This window comes from Oryzias latipes, chromosome 21 (genome assembly GCF_002234675.1).
Source record: "Oryzias latipes chromosome 21, ASM223467v1".
NCBI lineage: Eukaryota > Metazoa > Chordata > Actinopteri > Beloniformes > Adrianichthyidae > Oryzias > Oryzias latipes.
In genome coordinates this window covers 10044716-10059153 of record NC_019879.2, presented here as the reverse complement: position 1 = coordinate 10059153, position 14438 = coordinate 10044716, and the positions used below count along the sequence as shown (strand labels likewise).

General features: G+C 40.7%; 1 protein-coding gene and 2 long non-coding RNA genes across 3 annotated transcripts in view; 1 reads left to right on the top strand and 2 right to left on the bottom strand.

The window, feature by feature from the left end:
- mgat4a (mannosyl (alpha-1,3-)-glycoprotein beta-1,4-N-acetylglucosaminyltransferase, isozyme A) overlaps positions 1–14438 on the bottom strand; it is a 44969-nt gene that overhangs the window by 28488 nt on the left and 2043 nt on the right. The gene's annotated exons all lie outside the window — the stretch shown is intronic.
- On the top strand, positions 12011–13094 carry LOC111946725. The gene is made up of 2 exons (XR_002872456.1): positions 12011–12064; positions 12818–13094. It is a non-coding gene; the product is annotated as an uncharacterized LOC111946725 (long non-coding RNA).
- On the bottom strand, positions 13097–14272 carry LOC111946724. The gene is made up of 3 exons (XR_002872455.1): positions 14224–14272; positions 13514–13593; positions 13097–13435 (listed from the first exon to the last, which is right to left on the bottom strand). It is a non-coding gene; the product is annotated as an uncharacterized LOC111946724 (long non-coding RNA).

Here is a 14438-nt window from a genome sequence, read left to right as displayed (position 1 = left end):
TCTGGTCTCGCTGGCGTCCAGAATAGATCAACGTTTACAAGAGCGTCAACGTGGGAGATTATCTGCCCCTCTCTCCAGACCTCCAAGTTTGCCCTACGCCCCTGCACTCCAACCATCATGCTCAGGGGCTGTTCCGCCTCTTGATGCTGTTGAACCCATGCAAGTGGGTCACACCCGCCTAACTCCAGCAGAACGCCAACGGCGTTTCAGCGAGGGTCGCTGCCTCTACTGTGCTCAGCTGGGACACCTGATCGCCAACTGCCCTATCAGGGGAGCTGCTTCCACCAACACCTCCTCCGTCATGGTGAGTGCAACCCAGTCCAGGATCTCTGTACCCAGAAAATTAACGCAAGTCACGCTCACCACAGACACCTCCACATCCGCTCAGGGTGCGCTGTTAGATTCCGGAGCAGACACCAACTTGATGAGCTATGCGCTAGCGTCCAAACTACGCATAAAGGAAGTTGAGATGTCAGTACCTCTCACAGCCACTGCACTGGACGGTAGATTGCTTTGCTACATCACGCACAAGACCCCTCCCGTGACTCTGTCATTTCCTGACGGACATTCAGAACTGATAACCTTTCACCTGTTTCGCTCAGCAGCTCATCCTCTGATATTAGGGTTCCCGTGGATTCTCAGGCACAACCCTCACATAGACTGGTCCATGGGAACTGTGAAGTCCTGGGGGAAAAGCTGCTTTAGTGACTGTTTCCCTGTGTCCCCTAACCTAAATCCTGATGACACTCCAGACCTGGAAGGTGTTCCTCGGTGCTACCATGACTTAAAGGATGTGTTTAATAAATGCTATGCCACCTCTTTACCTCCCCACAGAGACGGTGATTGCGCCATTGACCTCCTCCCAGGGGCCCCCATCCCTAAAGGCAGGCTGTTCTCCCTGTCAATCCCTGAGCGTCTTGCCATGGAAGAATACATCAAGACCTCGCTACGGGCGGGGCTGATCCGGCCGTCCTCTTCCCCTGCTGGTGCAGGATTCTTTTTTGTTGAGAAAAAGGACAAGTCTCTGAGACCTTGTATAGATTACACTCAACTAAATGACATAACCATCAAAAACAGGTACCCTCTTCCCCTTGTCTCCTCTGCCTTTGACATTCTGCAGGGTGCTAAAATATTCACAAAACTTGACCTACGGAATGCCTATCACCTGATCATAATACGGGAGGGGGATGAGTGGAAGACGGCCTTCAACACCCCCATCGGACATTATGAGTACCTGGTCATGCCTTTTGGCCTCACAAATGCCCCCGCCGTCTTTCAATCTCTAGTGAATGATGTTCTCCGGGATCTGTTAAATAAAAAGGTTTTTGTGTATCTGGATGATATCTTGGTTTTTTCCCCCAGCCTGGACGAACACGTCTCCACAGTAAGAGAAGTCCTCACGCGACTACTTGACAACAACCTCTATGTGAAGGCGGAGAAGTGTGAGTTCCATAAGGACCAGGTCAGTTTCTTGGGTTACATCATTTCGCAGGGGTCTCTGGCCATGGATCCATCCAAGGTGGATAGTGTGCTGAAGTGGCCCACCCCTACCACCAGGAAAGATCTCCAACGGTTCTTGGGCTTTGCAAACTTCTATAGGAAGTTCATCAAGGGTTTCAGCTCGGTGGCTGCTCCCCTTCATGCGCTAACCTCCTCTAAAACTACCTTCCAGTGGTCTGCATCGGCTGACGCCGCCTTCCAACGTTTAAAGTCATCTTTCACTACAGCCCCCGTCCTCACCTTGCCGGACCCAGCTAAACAGTTCATCGTAGAAGTGGATGCCTCCGATGTTGGTGTTGGAGCTGTCCTCTCCCAGAGGTCAGGTGAGGACGGAAAAGTTCACCCTTGTGCTTTCCTTTCTCGCAAGCTGTCTTCTGCAGAGAGGAACTATGCTGTGGGGGACCGCGAACTTTTGGCAGTCAAAGTCGCACTGGAAGAATGGAGCAGTCCATCCGGTTCTGATCTGGACCGATCATAAGAATCTGGAATTCATAAGGACAGCTAAACGTCTAAATCCCCGGCAAGCAAGGTGGGCTTTCTTTTTCTCCAGATTTAACTATATACTTTCATACAGACCTGGATCCAAAAACGTAAAACCAGATTCTCTGTCCCGGATGTATTCCTCTGCTGACCTGCCTGTGGAGGAGTCTGTCATCTTGGCTCCTGAAAGAGTTCTGGGAGCATTCACATGGAGCATTGAATCCAAAGTAAGGTCTGCCAACAGGTCCATCGCCAGTCCTGCAGCATTGCCCCCTAATCGGCTGTTTGTTCCTCCGGAGTTGAGAAGTGAAGTACTACAGTGGGGGCACTCCTCCCTGATATCTTGTCACCCAGGGGTGAAACGGACCTTGTTTCGTGTAACAGAGAGGTTCTGGTGGCCAGATATGAAAAAAGACGTGTCCGAGTTTGTGTCTGCATGTTCTGTCTGTGCCCAACAGAAATCCTCAAATGCCCCTCCAGCTGGACTCCTTCAACCCCTGCCTATTCCTCAGCGTCCCTGGTCAGAGATCTCTGTGGATTTTGTCACCGGATTACCTGAATCTCAAGGTAACACTGTGGTTCTTACAGTGGTTGACAGATTCTCCAAGATGACTAAATTTTTCGCCCTGCCCAAACTTCCAACTGCCAAACAGACTGCTGAACTCCTCACCACCCATCTGTTTAAAGACTTTGGCTTTCCTCAGAGCATTCTGTCTGACCGGGGCCCACAATTTGTTGCCCAATTCTGGAGAGCGTTTTGTGTCCTGATAGGTGCTGAGCCGAACCTGATCTCAGGTTACCACCCCCAAAGCAATGGCCAGACAGAGCGAGTGAATCAGGATCTGGAAACGGGACTGCGATGCTTGTCTGGGCAGAATCCCTCGTCCTGGTCTAGATCTCTTCCCTGGGTGGAATACGCCCACAACACGTTACCCTCTGCCTCCACTGGCCTGACGCCCTTTCAGGTGGTTTTTGGTTACCAACCTCCTCTTTTTCAGAGCTTGGAAAAGGAGGTTGCAGTTCCTTCAGCAGCAGCTATGGTGCGTCGTTGTAAAGGCATGTGGATCAGAGCGAGGGCAGCCCTGTTGAAATCGTCGCACTCATACAAAAAGTCTGCAGACCGCCGCCGTCGTCCAGCTCCGGTTTACTCGCCTGGGCAGAAGGTGTGGCTTTCATCCCGGGACCTCCCGCTGAAAGTGCAGTGCCGTAAGCTGGCTCCGAGATTCATTGGACCATTTCCAGTATCAAAAATAATTAATCGCTCTGCTGTCAGACTCCGCTTACCCAGGTCTTCTCGGATTCATCCCACCTTCCATGTTAGCCGCATCAAGCCGGTGCGGGAAAGCCCCCTGGTTCCATCCTCTGTACCACCTCCGCCCCCCCGGATCCTTGGTGGAGGCCCTGTATATACTGTCCGCCGCCTGCTGGCGGTACGGCGTCGGGGCAGAGGTTGCCAGTACTTGGTGGACTGGGAGGGTTACGGGCCTGAGGAACGGTCCTGGGTTCCCTCCCGCCATATCATGGACCCCCAGCTCATCCGGGATTTCCGCACCTCTCACGGGTCTGGGCCGCACGGGGTCGGCCGTGGGAGGGGGGGGTACTGTCAGGACTAGTTAGCCCTCTGGCTGTCACTTCCTGTTTTATTTTGAAGTCCTGTCTTTTCTGTCTTAATTTCCAGTTCCTACTGTGTGATCTGCTTCCTCCCTAATGTGCTCCACCTGTGCCTCATTGTCTTCCCTATATAAGCAGTGCTTTTTCTCAAGCCAGTGCCAGATTGTCTTTCTTTCACTGTGAGCAATCCAGCCTTAATCTCTCCAGAGTTCTTAGAGCTTTTTTGTTCCTGAATGATTCCTCTTTTGGATGGCCTCCTGAAATTATATTAAAGACTCTGATTCTGCCACTCCCTGACTCCACCATTGTGTCCGCGTGAGCTGCACCTGATAAATCTTTTATGTAATAATTGGTGGACCATGTATTGAGCTGTGTATCATATCATGCAAGAGGGAAAAATACACAACCTTAAAAGTAATTGATAATCTATTTGGAGTAAATAGAAATAAGTTATTAAAAGGTTTATGCAAAACTCCTCAGTCTCTCCCATTCTGATATTAGACCTAACTTCAGCGTATGACAAATATGTCTGAATCTACAGCTGCTGTCTAACTGACAAAATATTGAAATCAATAAAACAGTGAAAGCATGTAAATGTGGTTGGTGTCCATAAAATCATTGTTCATTTATTTAATATACTTTATGCAAGAACATAGCAAGACATTCATTTGTTAGAAAAAAATGTTTCATAGAAAATAAAGATGACCTAGGAGAATTGTGAAAAAAATATTGCCACACTGTGCTTTCATAGCTAAATTTAATTTACTTTGGTTGCTTCGTACACAGTTTTTTGTTATTACCATTTGTGAATGCTATTCACTGTTTGCAGGGCTCGACATAGCCATTTGTCCGCTGGCCCGGTCCTGTTTTTCGAGCAGTACGGACCACAAGACTTTATTTTTTACTTGTCCGCTCGGGCCACTAAAATATCTAACAATTAATACATTTTTCACCTTTTACAATAAAGTATATTTTGCGAAAACGTGTAGATTTACCTCGTCTTTATAATTCACTTTTTCTGCTAGTCCTGTGTTCAGACTTCAAGGGTTTCTATGGGAAACCTTTTATCACTCTTCTCCTCCTCTCCCGCCTGCGCGCGGCTGTCACTGCCGAGCACCACGCGGCACGCGCTCAGTCAATTTTTTTTTCCAAACTTTATTGAATGTAACAATTCAATACTAAACAATGTTAAACAGCAACAACGAAGGAACAAGCCAGTGGGTTATTATTACATTTTAGGCAGATATATTTAAACTGACACACATATCAGCGCGCCCCCTGGTGGTTTTTCACCGCGATGATCATAAATCCGACACCGTCACTGAAGAGAGACTAAAGCATGTCAGAGATGTGGAAGACATGGCAGGAATAGATAGGAATATGTTAGATGGAGTGACGGGTGGAATTAGTACTATGGACAGCAAGATATTTAATGAATGCATTGAAGATGAAACTGTATGCACTAAGCTTTAAGCTGAATGTCAAAGAATCAAAGGCAACTCAAAATACCTGAATCTCAGACTCAAATGGAGTATAAGGTCAAACCACTTAATTTTGTTTTTCTTTACAACACTGTAAGCAGTAAGTATTTCTAGTTAGCTGAATGATCTCAGTAATTTAATTGTATTTAATTTTTCAATTATTTAATTTAATTAGGTAACTAAAGTAACTAAAAAGTAAATGTAACTTTGCAACAGTAACAAAAAGCAGAACCTTAAGGCAGTCAGGGCAAAAAAGTCAATAAAACTTCTTAACTATTGATTAGGAACAAATGTGAAATAGCAGTGATTAGAAGCAGCATGAAAACTTCTTAACTAGTGTTAACTACTACACTGCAGCGCTCTCTTCCAAACATCTGAAACAGACTAGAGCAGATTTAAGTTTGATATGCTCTATTTTTAGTCATTGAAAAGTGTAGAAATAAGTGCTAGATGTCACCAGAATGCACCAAATTGCACCATATTAAAATTTTCCGGGGGGGCATGCCCCCGGACCCCCCTAAAGTTGCAAGCACCTGCGGAGCGGCGGGTCTCGCTGTGCGCGGTGTCGGGCCAGTAACTTTCAAAAACTACTGGCCCTGTGGGCCAGTGCAAATTTCTGGGCTATGTCAACCCCTGGTTTGAGGTCTAAGATTCCAGCAAACAACAAATAATGCTAGTCTTGTTTGCAAGTCATTTGAACATAAAAAAAAGTGTCGTTGTTTGAAGACTATATATAAAAATGTTAAAATATGCATGTTTTAAAGGGCCTATATCATGCAAAATTAACTTTTTGAGTCTGAAGTCGAACCCAAATTCTTTCTCTATCCCTTCCACTTCTCTCCAACCCCCAATTGTAGAGGCATTTGGAGGGTTAGGGGGGTCCTTAATGTTTTTTTGAAGGGGAAACCTTCGCGGCAGAGGGATTTGTATCCCTATGCTGCGAGGGTGATCCGCGTCGTGCTTTTCCGTGGAGAAGAAACGTATTTCTTCACGTGGGTGTGCTCTGAGGCACAGAAGTCTACATGTAAATGCAAGTACCGGTAATCACTTTTTTGTTTTAGCATGACTTTTTAAAGTAATTAAACTGATTTCAACCATTTCTGAGCGCTGGCAGCTACGAACTAATGTGGATGACGGACTATACATTACGTAATCAAGTGGTGGTAATGTCCGAATTAGAAGACACTATTTTTCCATAACTCTCCGTTTGGAGGGCTAAATGTATAAGTGATCCATTCACCTATCTCAGAGCATTCCTCTAAAAACCTGCTTTCTGAGCAACAGCCCTTCCCATTCCACGAAAACGAGTGGGTTCTCACATTCATACTTATGACAGTAAGGAACCACCACTTCCAGGAAGAGTCTGCGCTGCCAGCACTGTCCCAAGGCTAACACACACTTTCTCTATCAGTGATGAGCAAAACGCTTTCATTTTATCTGCACAATATGCACATCCATCTTTGCAAAAGTTTGGATGTTTTTGTTTTCTTGGGCGAAACACAGACGCACTGCCCAGTTCAGCTCCAGGTTGACGTCATGAAATGTGGAACCCACATAAAAGATGGTGCCTTAGAGGTTGAATCGTCTTACTTCTGGGTAGGAAAAAGAGCTGTGAAAATAACTAATTTCATTCAAAAAAATCATTTTTTAGTGCGCTAAAGGTAATATATTATTGTTAATATGGATATAGTTTACTTTGAAAGGCTTAAATAAAAGCATTATATAGGCCCTTTAAGTAACATAAGATCAGATTTTAGGGAAGCTGACATGTCAGGATATCCGTTTAAAAACTTTTAGATTCAATGATGAAGATAAAACGTGACGGTAAATAATTGGATCCAGTCACTTGATGTCCCAGTATATTTATAAGTCCTGTGACAGTGCATGATGAACGGACCTTTTCAGAGTTGAACAGTGACAACTCATTGTTTAGTGTCTGGGAATGCTGCTGAGACTGACGTATGAATGGAGTACACTGAGTAAAGGAAGTGAAAGGCGGACCGAGAGGCAAACAGAGACTTGACTCCTAACTCACAACAGTAAATAACTAATTAAACAGAGTAGGGACTATAAGACAAAGAGCAATGGGTGCATTTGTGTGGTCTGTATCTGACTTTTTCACTGCCTTGTCAGCACCCACTGCTTTCTCTTCCCATCATTAACCTCAAATTCTTCCTATCCTCTACCTTAACATCCATTCTTCTTTCCTTTCATGGCCACTAAGGCTTTGTCAGGCACAATGTCTCGCCTCACAATCTGAAACCGAACATACAGACATACATGTAGGCAAATGTGAAATAAGGCCAAAAACAGGAAAAGAGCAAGCAAGCCACAGCACACCACAGCACACCACATCATGCAGCTATTCGTCCTCATACTAGCTGCTTGCTCATTCTTCTCCTTTACTGCAATAACACATGCTATTTTTGGTCTATTGTGTTAAGAAGGACGTGATGATGGAAAAAAACTAAGCCTTTAATAACAGCGCGAAGGGACACTGCATGTTGAATAAAAGAGGAAGCAACTTTTGCAAAAACAATAGCTTGTTGGTGCTTGGTAGCAGTGAACAGAATAAGTTCAATGACGTTGACCATGTGCTCCTATAACGATTTCTCTGTTTCTCCAAGTCTAAACCTGAGCCAGAAAAGTTTTTTTTTTGCCTTCAAAACGGAGTTTAATCATTTGGGATAAATGCCCAATCTGAGTTATTGATTACACCTAGAAGGTCCAATCAGCTGCAGTAAAAGCTGCCAAAGCTGTTTCAATTGTTTGTAGAGGTCAGAGTGAACAATTATCAGATCAGTTTCAGTGCTTTCTTACTAAATCACATAGTGTGGAATCGAGTTCTTTATTATCAAAACCAACATAATTTCTCTGTAGAATAACAAGTGTTTACATTATAGTATTTTCGACTTTTTGGTTCCACTTTAATGGTGGGTTTTTTAACAAAAAGTAGACTTTTAAATTCAGTTACGGTTCACTTGAGATAAATTCACAGAGAAACCAGAGTATTCTCTCACCGGGGGAATGGATGAGACTCAGAGTGAAGTACACATTCTGAATGTGGAGTGTTTAGACAGCTGACTAGCAAAGCTCTTCCAGACAGCAGCAAAACAAGCACAAGAAAAGCGGGGCCTGAAACTCAACATTCAAAACAGGAGGGAAAACTTTGGGATACACAGATGGGAAGAAATTTCTAACCTTAAATACAGGCTGGTGATTCAATAATCCACTTTAAAAGGTTTCCTAAATAAAGTTCATTCTTCCTAGCTTTTCTTTGGGTCATTTTATGCCGATAATCAACCTTCAAAAAAGGAGGGGGGTAAGGATTAATCAACTTAATCGACAAATCGATTATTATTTCTATGGTCCACCAACATCAATGTGTCAGAGGCAAGCCATACCATTATAAAATCATTTCAAAATGAAAAAAAATCGATATTAGAAAATACCATTAGGATTGAGGCATTACATATACATATTTTTATATTACTACAACATCACAGCGGACAACACACTTGTGATGGCAGCAAAAGTGTGACTCACATTACCAAAGTCCTTGGTTCCAAACAAACCCTTTGGTTTGCTGTCAAAACACTCACCTAGAGCTGAAGGAGGCAGCAATATCTCTAATTGTTTTATACCAGTTTTTATAACAGATCCATTTAGAAATATTTGATGAACATGTGGACTAAACATCCAAAACGTCCGTTTTTTTAATTTAATGAAGTCACATTTATTAGGATGCACCTACATTTTATCCAGAATAGAGCTTTCCCATAAAGATTTCCAGTAAGTTATTCCCACTTCTGCTGGTAAAGTTTTGTTGTTATTATGGCTGGTTATGTTTTTATTACAATGATTGGTGGGTCGAGATAAACATTTTATCATTCTTGTGAAAACGCCCTTTTTAGTCTGAAGAGATAAATTACATTCTAAACAGTCAAAGCTGTAAAGTAAATTTAACTTTTAAATGATCCAAATTGCTACTTTTATCAAAGGTCTATGTTATGCTCACATCTATGTCCAAAATAAAAATTAAAAATGGGAGAAACTACAAAACAAATGGAGGGGGTAACAGAAAAAAGAACCTAAAACTTATGACCAAGAGCAATTGGAAAAAAAAAACATTTGCTTTCAAAAATAGTATAGATACAAAATTTATCATAAGAAGACAAGAAAAAGAGTTCAAAAAAATTTATTTTAAAGATTATGTCAAATATTTCTCAACTCTCAAGTTTTCCAAAATAAAATGTGAACATCTTTTAAGTTCCCAACAAACATGGATCCCGTTTCAAAGACCTATATTAAATTACTGAAAAGGTTTTAACACATTTAGTGACAAAAGTTTACCAAACAAAAACCAAAATTTCAGTTAAAGAAAAATAAATAAAGAAAAACCCAGCTAGACTACATTTTAACTGCAGAAACAGATGTCTGCAACATACTTCAGGGAATCTGGTTCTGGTTCTAATCAGTTCTATGGAACTCGTTCGGTTTTGTGAGTTGAGAATTGTAGCAACAAACCACACGCTGCAATATCTGTTTGAAGGCTGTTGCAACCAAAAGTGGAAGTACGACAAATCTGATTAAACAGTCGAGTGGAGAAGTGCTGCTCTCTAACAGATGCTTACTAGCGGCAGCTCACAAAAAAAGCATTTTTACAGTTTGTACTTAGTTGATTTTGAATTCAGGTCAACTTGCAAAGAAAATTTTAAATAAAATAGTTTTTGTTAAACATATTCTGTCATTGACAATTTTAAGAGCGTAAAAGGAGAAAGAAAAAAATTATTAAAATCAGAAATCGAATTTGGTGTGAAAAAAAAATCAGATTATATTTTTTGGCCATATGGCCAAGCCTTTTTAATCGAGTATATAATTTGTAACAGATCTTTACAGTTTAAGGGGGTATCTGTTTTAATGTATCCACACATAATGTATTCACTATAGGTTAAAAACAGGACAGAGATCATAAACTCTTCATGTTTGTCATTCATTTATTCATTCATTATTCCCTTTCAGGATCACGGGGCTCCCGGAGCCTATCCCAGCCACTTGTGGCCGAAGGCAGGGGACCTCCTGGACAGATCGCCAGTCTGTCGCAGTCATGTTTGTCAATTTAATGGAAAACATTTCATTCAAGAATTGGGAACACTGGGAATAATTTTAAAATAAAGACTTTTAATTACGATTCTGCCATTTCTAGCCAAGATTTGAAATTAATTACTTCAATTGGTAACAATTAATTGAGTAAAATTTATTCAACCTAATTTCTTATGTCTATCCGACTCAATAATTCTTTATACAACTCAAATTTACAAATTTATCAAACTAAATGTAATTTTACTCCAATTCAATTAAATGTTTTTCCATCTTAATTTATTGTAATTCTTGATCTCTCATATGTCTGAGTTTGAGCCCACAGGTATTCTCTTTTTTTTACATTAAAATCAATGATTCAATGTGGATTTGCAATATGAAAAATGTATTCATTTATTATAGCTCTTAACAACTTAAGTTGTTGTGATTCAAATCACCACTAGAGGTGCTAAATAAGCTCATCATTCTCTTCCGTCCTCCCTCTCACTCATGGTGCAGAAAGAATTAAACATAACAGGGTAAAATAACTCGGCAAAACACAGTAAAACAGCTAAACAGCTAAACACATTTGGTCAAAAATCCACACTTAAACACAAATCCGTCCAGACAGGCAAAGGGAATGGTATCCCACAATTCCTTGCGCTGCCAATCTAACAGCTGCACCAAAGTTACACCTACTTAATTGAATTAATTTGAATAAAAGTCAAATAAATGTCTGATAACTATGTTTTATTTTTAGGTTGACTGAACTAAAAAAAATTATTTATCTTAACCGAAGCAAATAATTAAGTTGATCAATGTAAACAAGTTTATCTTTCCAACATCCATACGTGGTCTCATCACCCTCTCATGGTGGAAAAAGTATTATCTGAGCTTCTTCATCCACTTAATCATCTTCAATGGACACACCATGCTCCTTTACCTCTCTGAAACCAACTAATCTAAACCTGCTCCAGACCAGGTTATTTTCAAAGCACGAGTTGCTATGGCCACTTGATATACCCTGAAACATACTTCCATTTTTGGAACCAAAAGCTGAGGTTATACGCTTCCTAAGCCTCAAACTTACCATGGTAACTCACATGACCTGCTTTTGGGAATACCCCCCAAGCCTGCAAACTACAAACTTTTTCAAACAGCACCTTTCCTCTGTTCCTGATTTAAAACCATTTTAAATAACGAAATATGCAATTTTGAGCGTAATTTTCTTTATAAATGTCCCCCGCCATCAGAAAAACGCCACAATATGTTAAAAATGCCAAAAACACTATTTTCATTGGAGTGGTTCTTTAACCTGTTAACAGTATTAATTAAATAATAAAAACAAACAATAAGACCTTAGTTTTTTTAAGAAAGTGTCTATTTGCACGTATTTTGAAAATTACGTGCAGCCAGCCCTGAACTTTTGTCGTGGATGCACGGACATAGAGGAAGGGTTAAGGTTAGGATTACGGTTGCGGTTAAACCACCCAATAGTATGGTGTCAAAATATAGCCTAAAGTATTGCGCATCAAAACAGTAAAACCGCGCATCAAAACCCCAAATCTGCGAATCAAAATGCATAAATTGAGAACCAAAACCCACAATTTGCAACCAAAAGCCTTTCCCCAAAGCACAATCCTATTTCTCAGCTGCCGATTTGTTTTCTCGCCATTCTGAAATCCTGTTTTTGAGTTGCAGTTTTATTTTGAAACTGTCTTTTTGAGTTGCGCTTTTATTTTTTGAGTTGTGCTTTTATTTTTTGCGGTTTTGATTCTAAAACCTGTCGACACGTAAAAACAGTGACATGTCAGTCAAGGGGAGGGAAGGCGGGACATCCCTGATATCCAGAAGCTCATTGGCTACCGAATAAGACCGAGTCTTACGTCAACAGACCAGTTTAGAATGTGCCGGTAAGTTTCTCATGTTTTTCATATCTTTTACTATATTAAAATATCAAAATTGTACTTTATTTAACCAGAGGACGCCAGCACATTCAGATGAGGAGCTCCACCAGTAGCTGCTAGTGAAAAAAGATGTTAGAAAGTTAGATGTTGCATGACAAACTATCACCATTGTTCTCCTGTGTTAGCATGCTAGCTAGCTCAATGCTAGCGGGGTATCCAGCTCTTTTCATGACTTTTGTGGATTAAACAAAGTACATTTTTTACCACAGTGTCAGGATCAGTCATGTCAACCTGGGAATAATTGCCCGTGGATTGTCACTATGGTTATTCAAATAGTTTTATAAGAAGTACATTCATGTGTATATATAAGGTTTTTCAATATTTCCTTAGGGATTACACAGATGGATTGAACAACAAAGCAACATATTGCTGCAAGAAAGTGACACCTTTCCTAGTTTGGGATCAAGTTAATCCCTATTTAAAATAAATAAATAAAAGAAACACAATTTTTATTTGAAGTACCAGAGCAAATTTCCCACAGGTGGGATCAATAAAGTTTTTCTGATTCTGAACTGTATTCCAAAATAATTTTCTCAACCTTAAAGATTGCAGGTTAACACAGGAAGTTACCTTTCACAATATGCAGCTACTGAGTAGCAATTAAGGTGTGTGTGTGTGTGTGTGTGTATATATATATAAATATAAACACACACACACACTCATTTTAACTGTCTTAAATACATTTTTCTTTGTGTGCAGGATGCTGTGGACATTGGACGACAGACTAACTTAAACCAGGCAGAGCAGGAAACTGTTGGAGTTGTTGTTCCCTCTGTGGCTTGTCCTCTCTCCTCTCAGACCTGTTCAACCCTTGTGGGACATCAGAAAACCATGGCCAAGACATTAACATTTATGTACTGATCTATGCATGTCATCACAGCAGGATGTAACAAAAACTAACAATGTGAACAGATCTCATCTGCCTTACAAAATACTGCCCCCCTTAAGAAAATAAATGGCTAATAATCACCACTGGTATTTTGTAAAGCTTCATTTTTTAATGTTTGACCATTAAATGTGTTTTGTACAAAAGACTGATGGTTTTGCAAAGATCTTTGAAACACAGAGTCAAGTGCATTAGGTTCTGTGAAATTCTGAACCACAATTCAGAGAAATTAAAATAACTGTTTTTAAAACTCCTTAAAAGACTTGAGGTGGAAAAGTCACTGTTTTCGTACAGGCACTAAGAAATGGGAAGCAGACAGTGTGGTCGAAATGGACAACTATCTTAAAGGCTTCTCTTTCAGTTGACAGGAGATGTCTGTGAGCCTGCTGGACAGCCTTTGCATCACACTGGGACATCTTTGGGGCCTGCATCTGGAAAGAAACAAAAACAGCAAAGTTAATTAACCAAAAAAAGAAGAGAAAAATTAAGATTAAATTTTTTTTCATTACCTTAAAGAAGATGTAGACATCCACGTCGTAGCTGCCTCAGTATTCCTGCCTTTTTTGTTATGGTATGCATAACAACGGCCCTTATAGAAAACAACAGACATACAGCATTAGTCAATTTTAAAACCACCACCCAATTAAATATACTAATAATTCTATTGATGTCTAATACTGGAATAATTTTAAGTGGAATAAAACACGTTTTTGCTGGTCTGCTACAATTTACTCTGCTCTGGTTCACTCGAATACCGGACTTCTGCCAGTCTGCATAGTGCAGACGCATACATTTTGAATAATATGGCACAGCAATATTGTTTCTCTGTTCAATAATTCCCTCTGTCTGTAAACCCTGAAAAATATTGAGAAACCTTATAGGTTATAACGTATTTGATTAACCCTAGTGACAATTCACGGACAATTATTCCCAGGTTTACATGACCGATCCTGACACTGTGGTAAAAAATGTACTTTGTTTAATCCACAAAAGTCATGAAAAGAGCTGGAAACCCCGCTAGCATTGAGCTAGCTAGCATGCTAACACAGGAGAACAATGGTGATAGTTTGTCATGCAACATCTAACTTTCTAACATCTTTTTTCACTAGCAGCTACTGGGGGAGCTCCTCATCTGAATGTGCTGGCGTCCTCTGGTTAAATAAAGTACAATTTTGATCTTTTAATATAGTAAAAGATATGAAAAACATGAGAAACTTACCGGCACATTCTAAACTGGTCTGTTGACGTAAGACTCGGTCTTATTCGGTAGCCAATGAGCTTCTGGATATCAGGGATGTCCCGCCTTCCCTCCCCTTGACTGACATGTCACTGTTTTTACGTGTCGACAGGTTTTAGAATCAAAATCGCAAAAAATAAAAGCGCAACTCAAAAAATAAAAGCGCAACTCAAAAAGACAGTTTCAAAATAAAACTG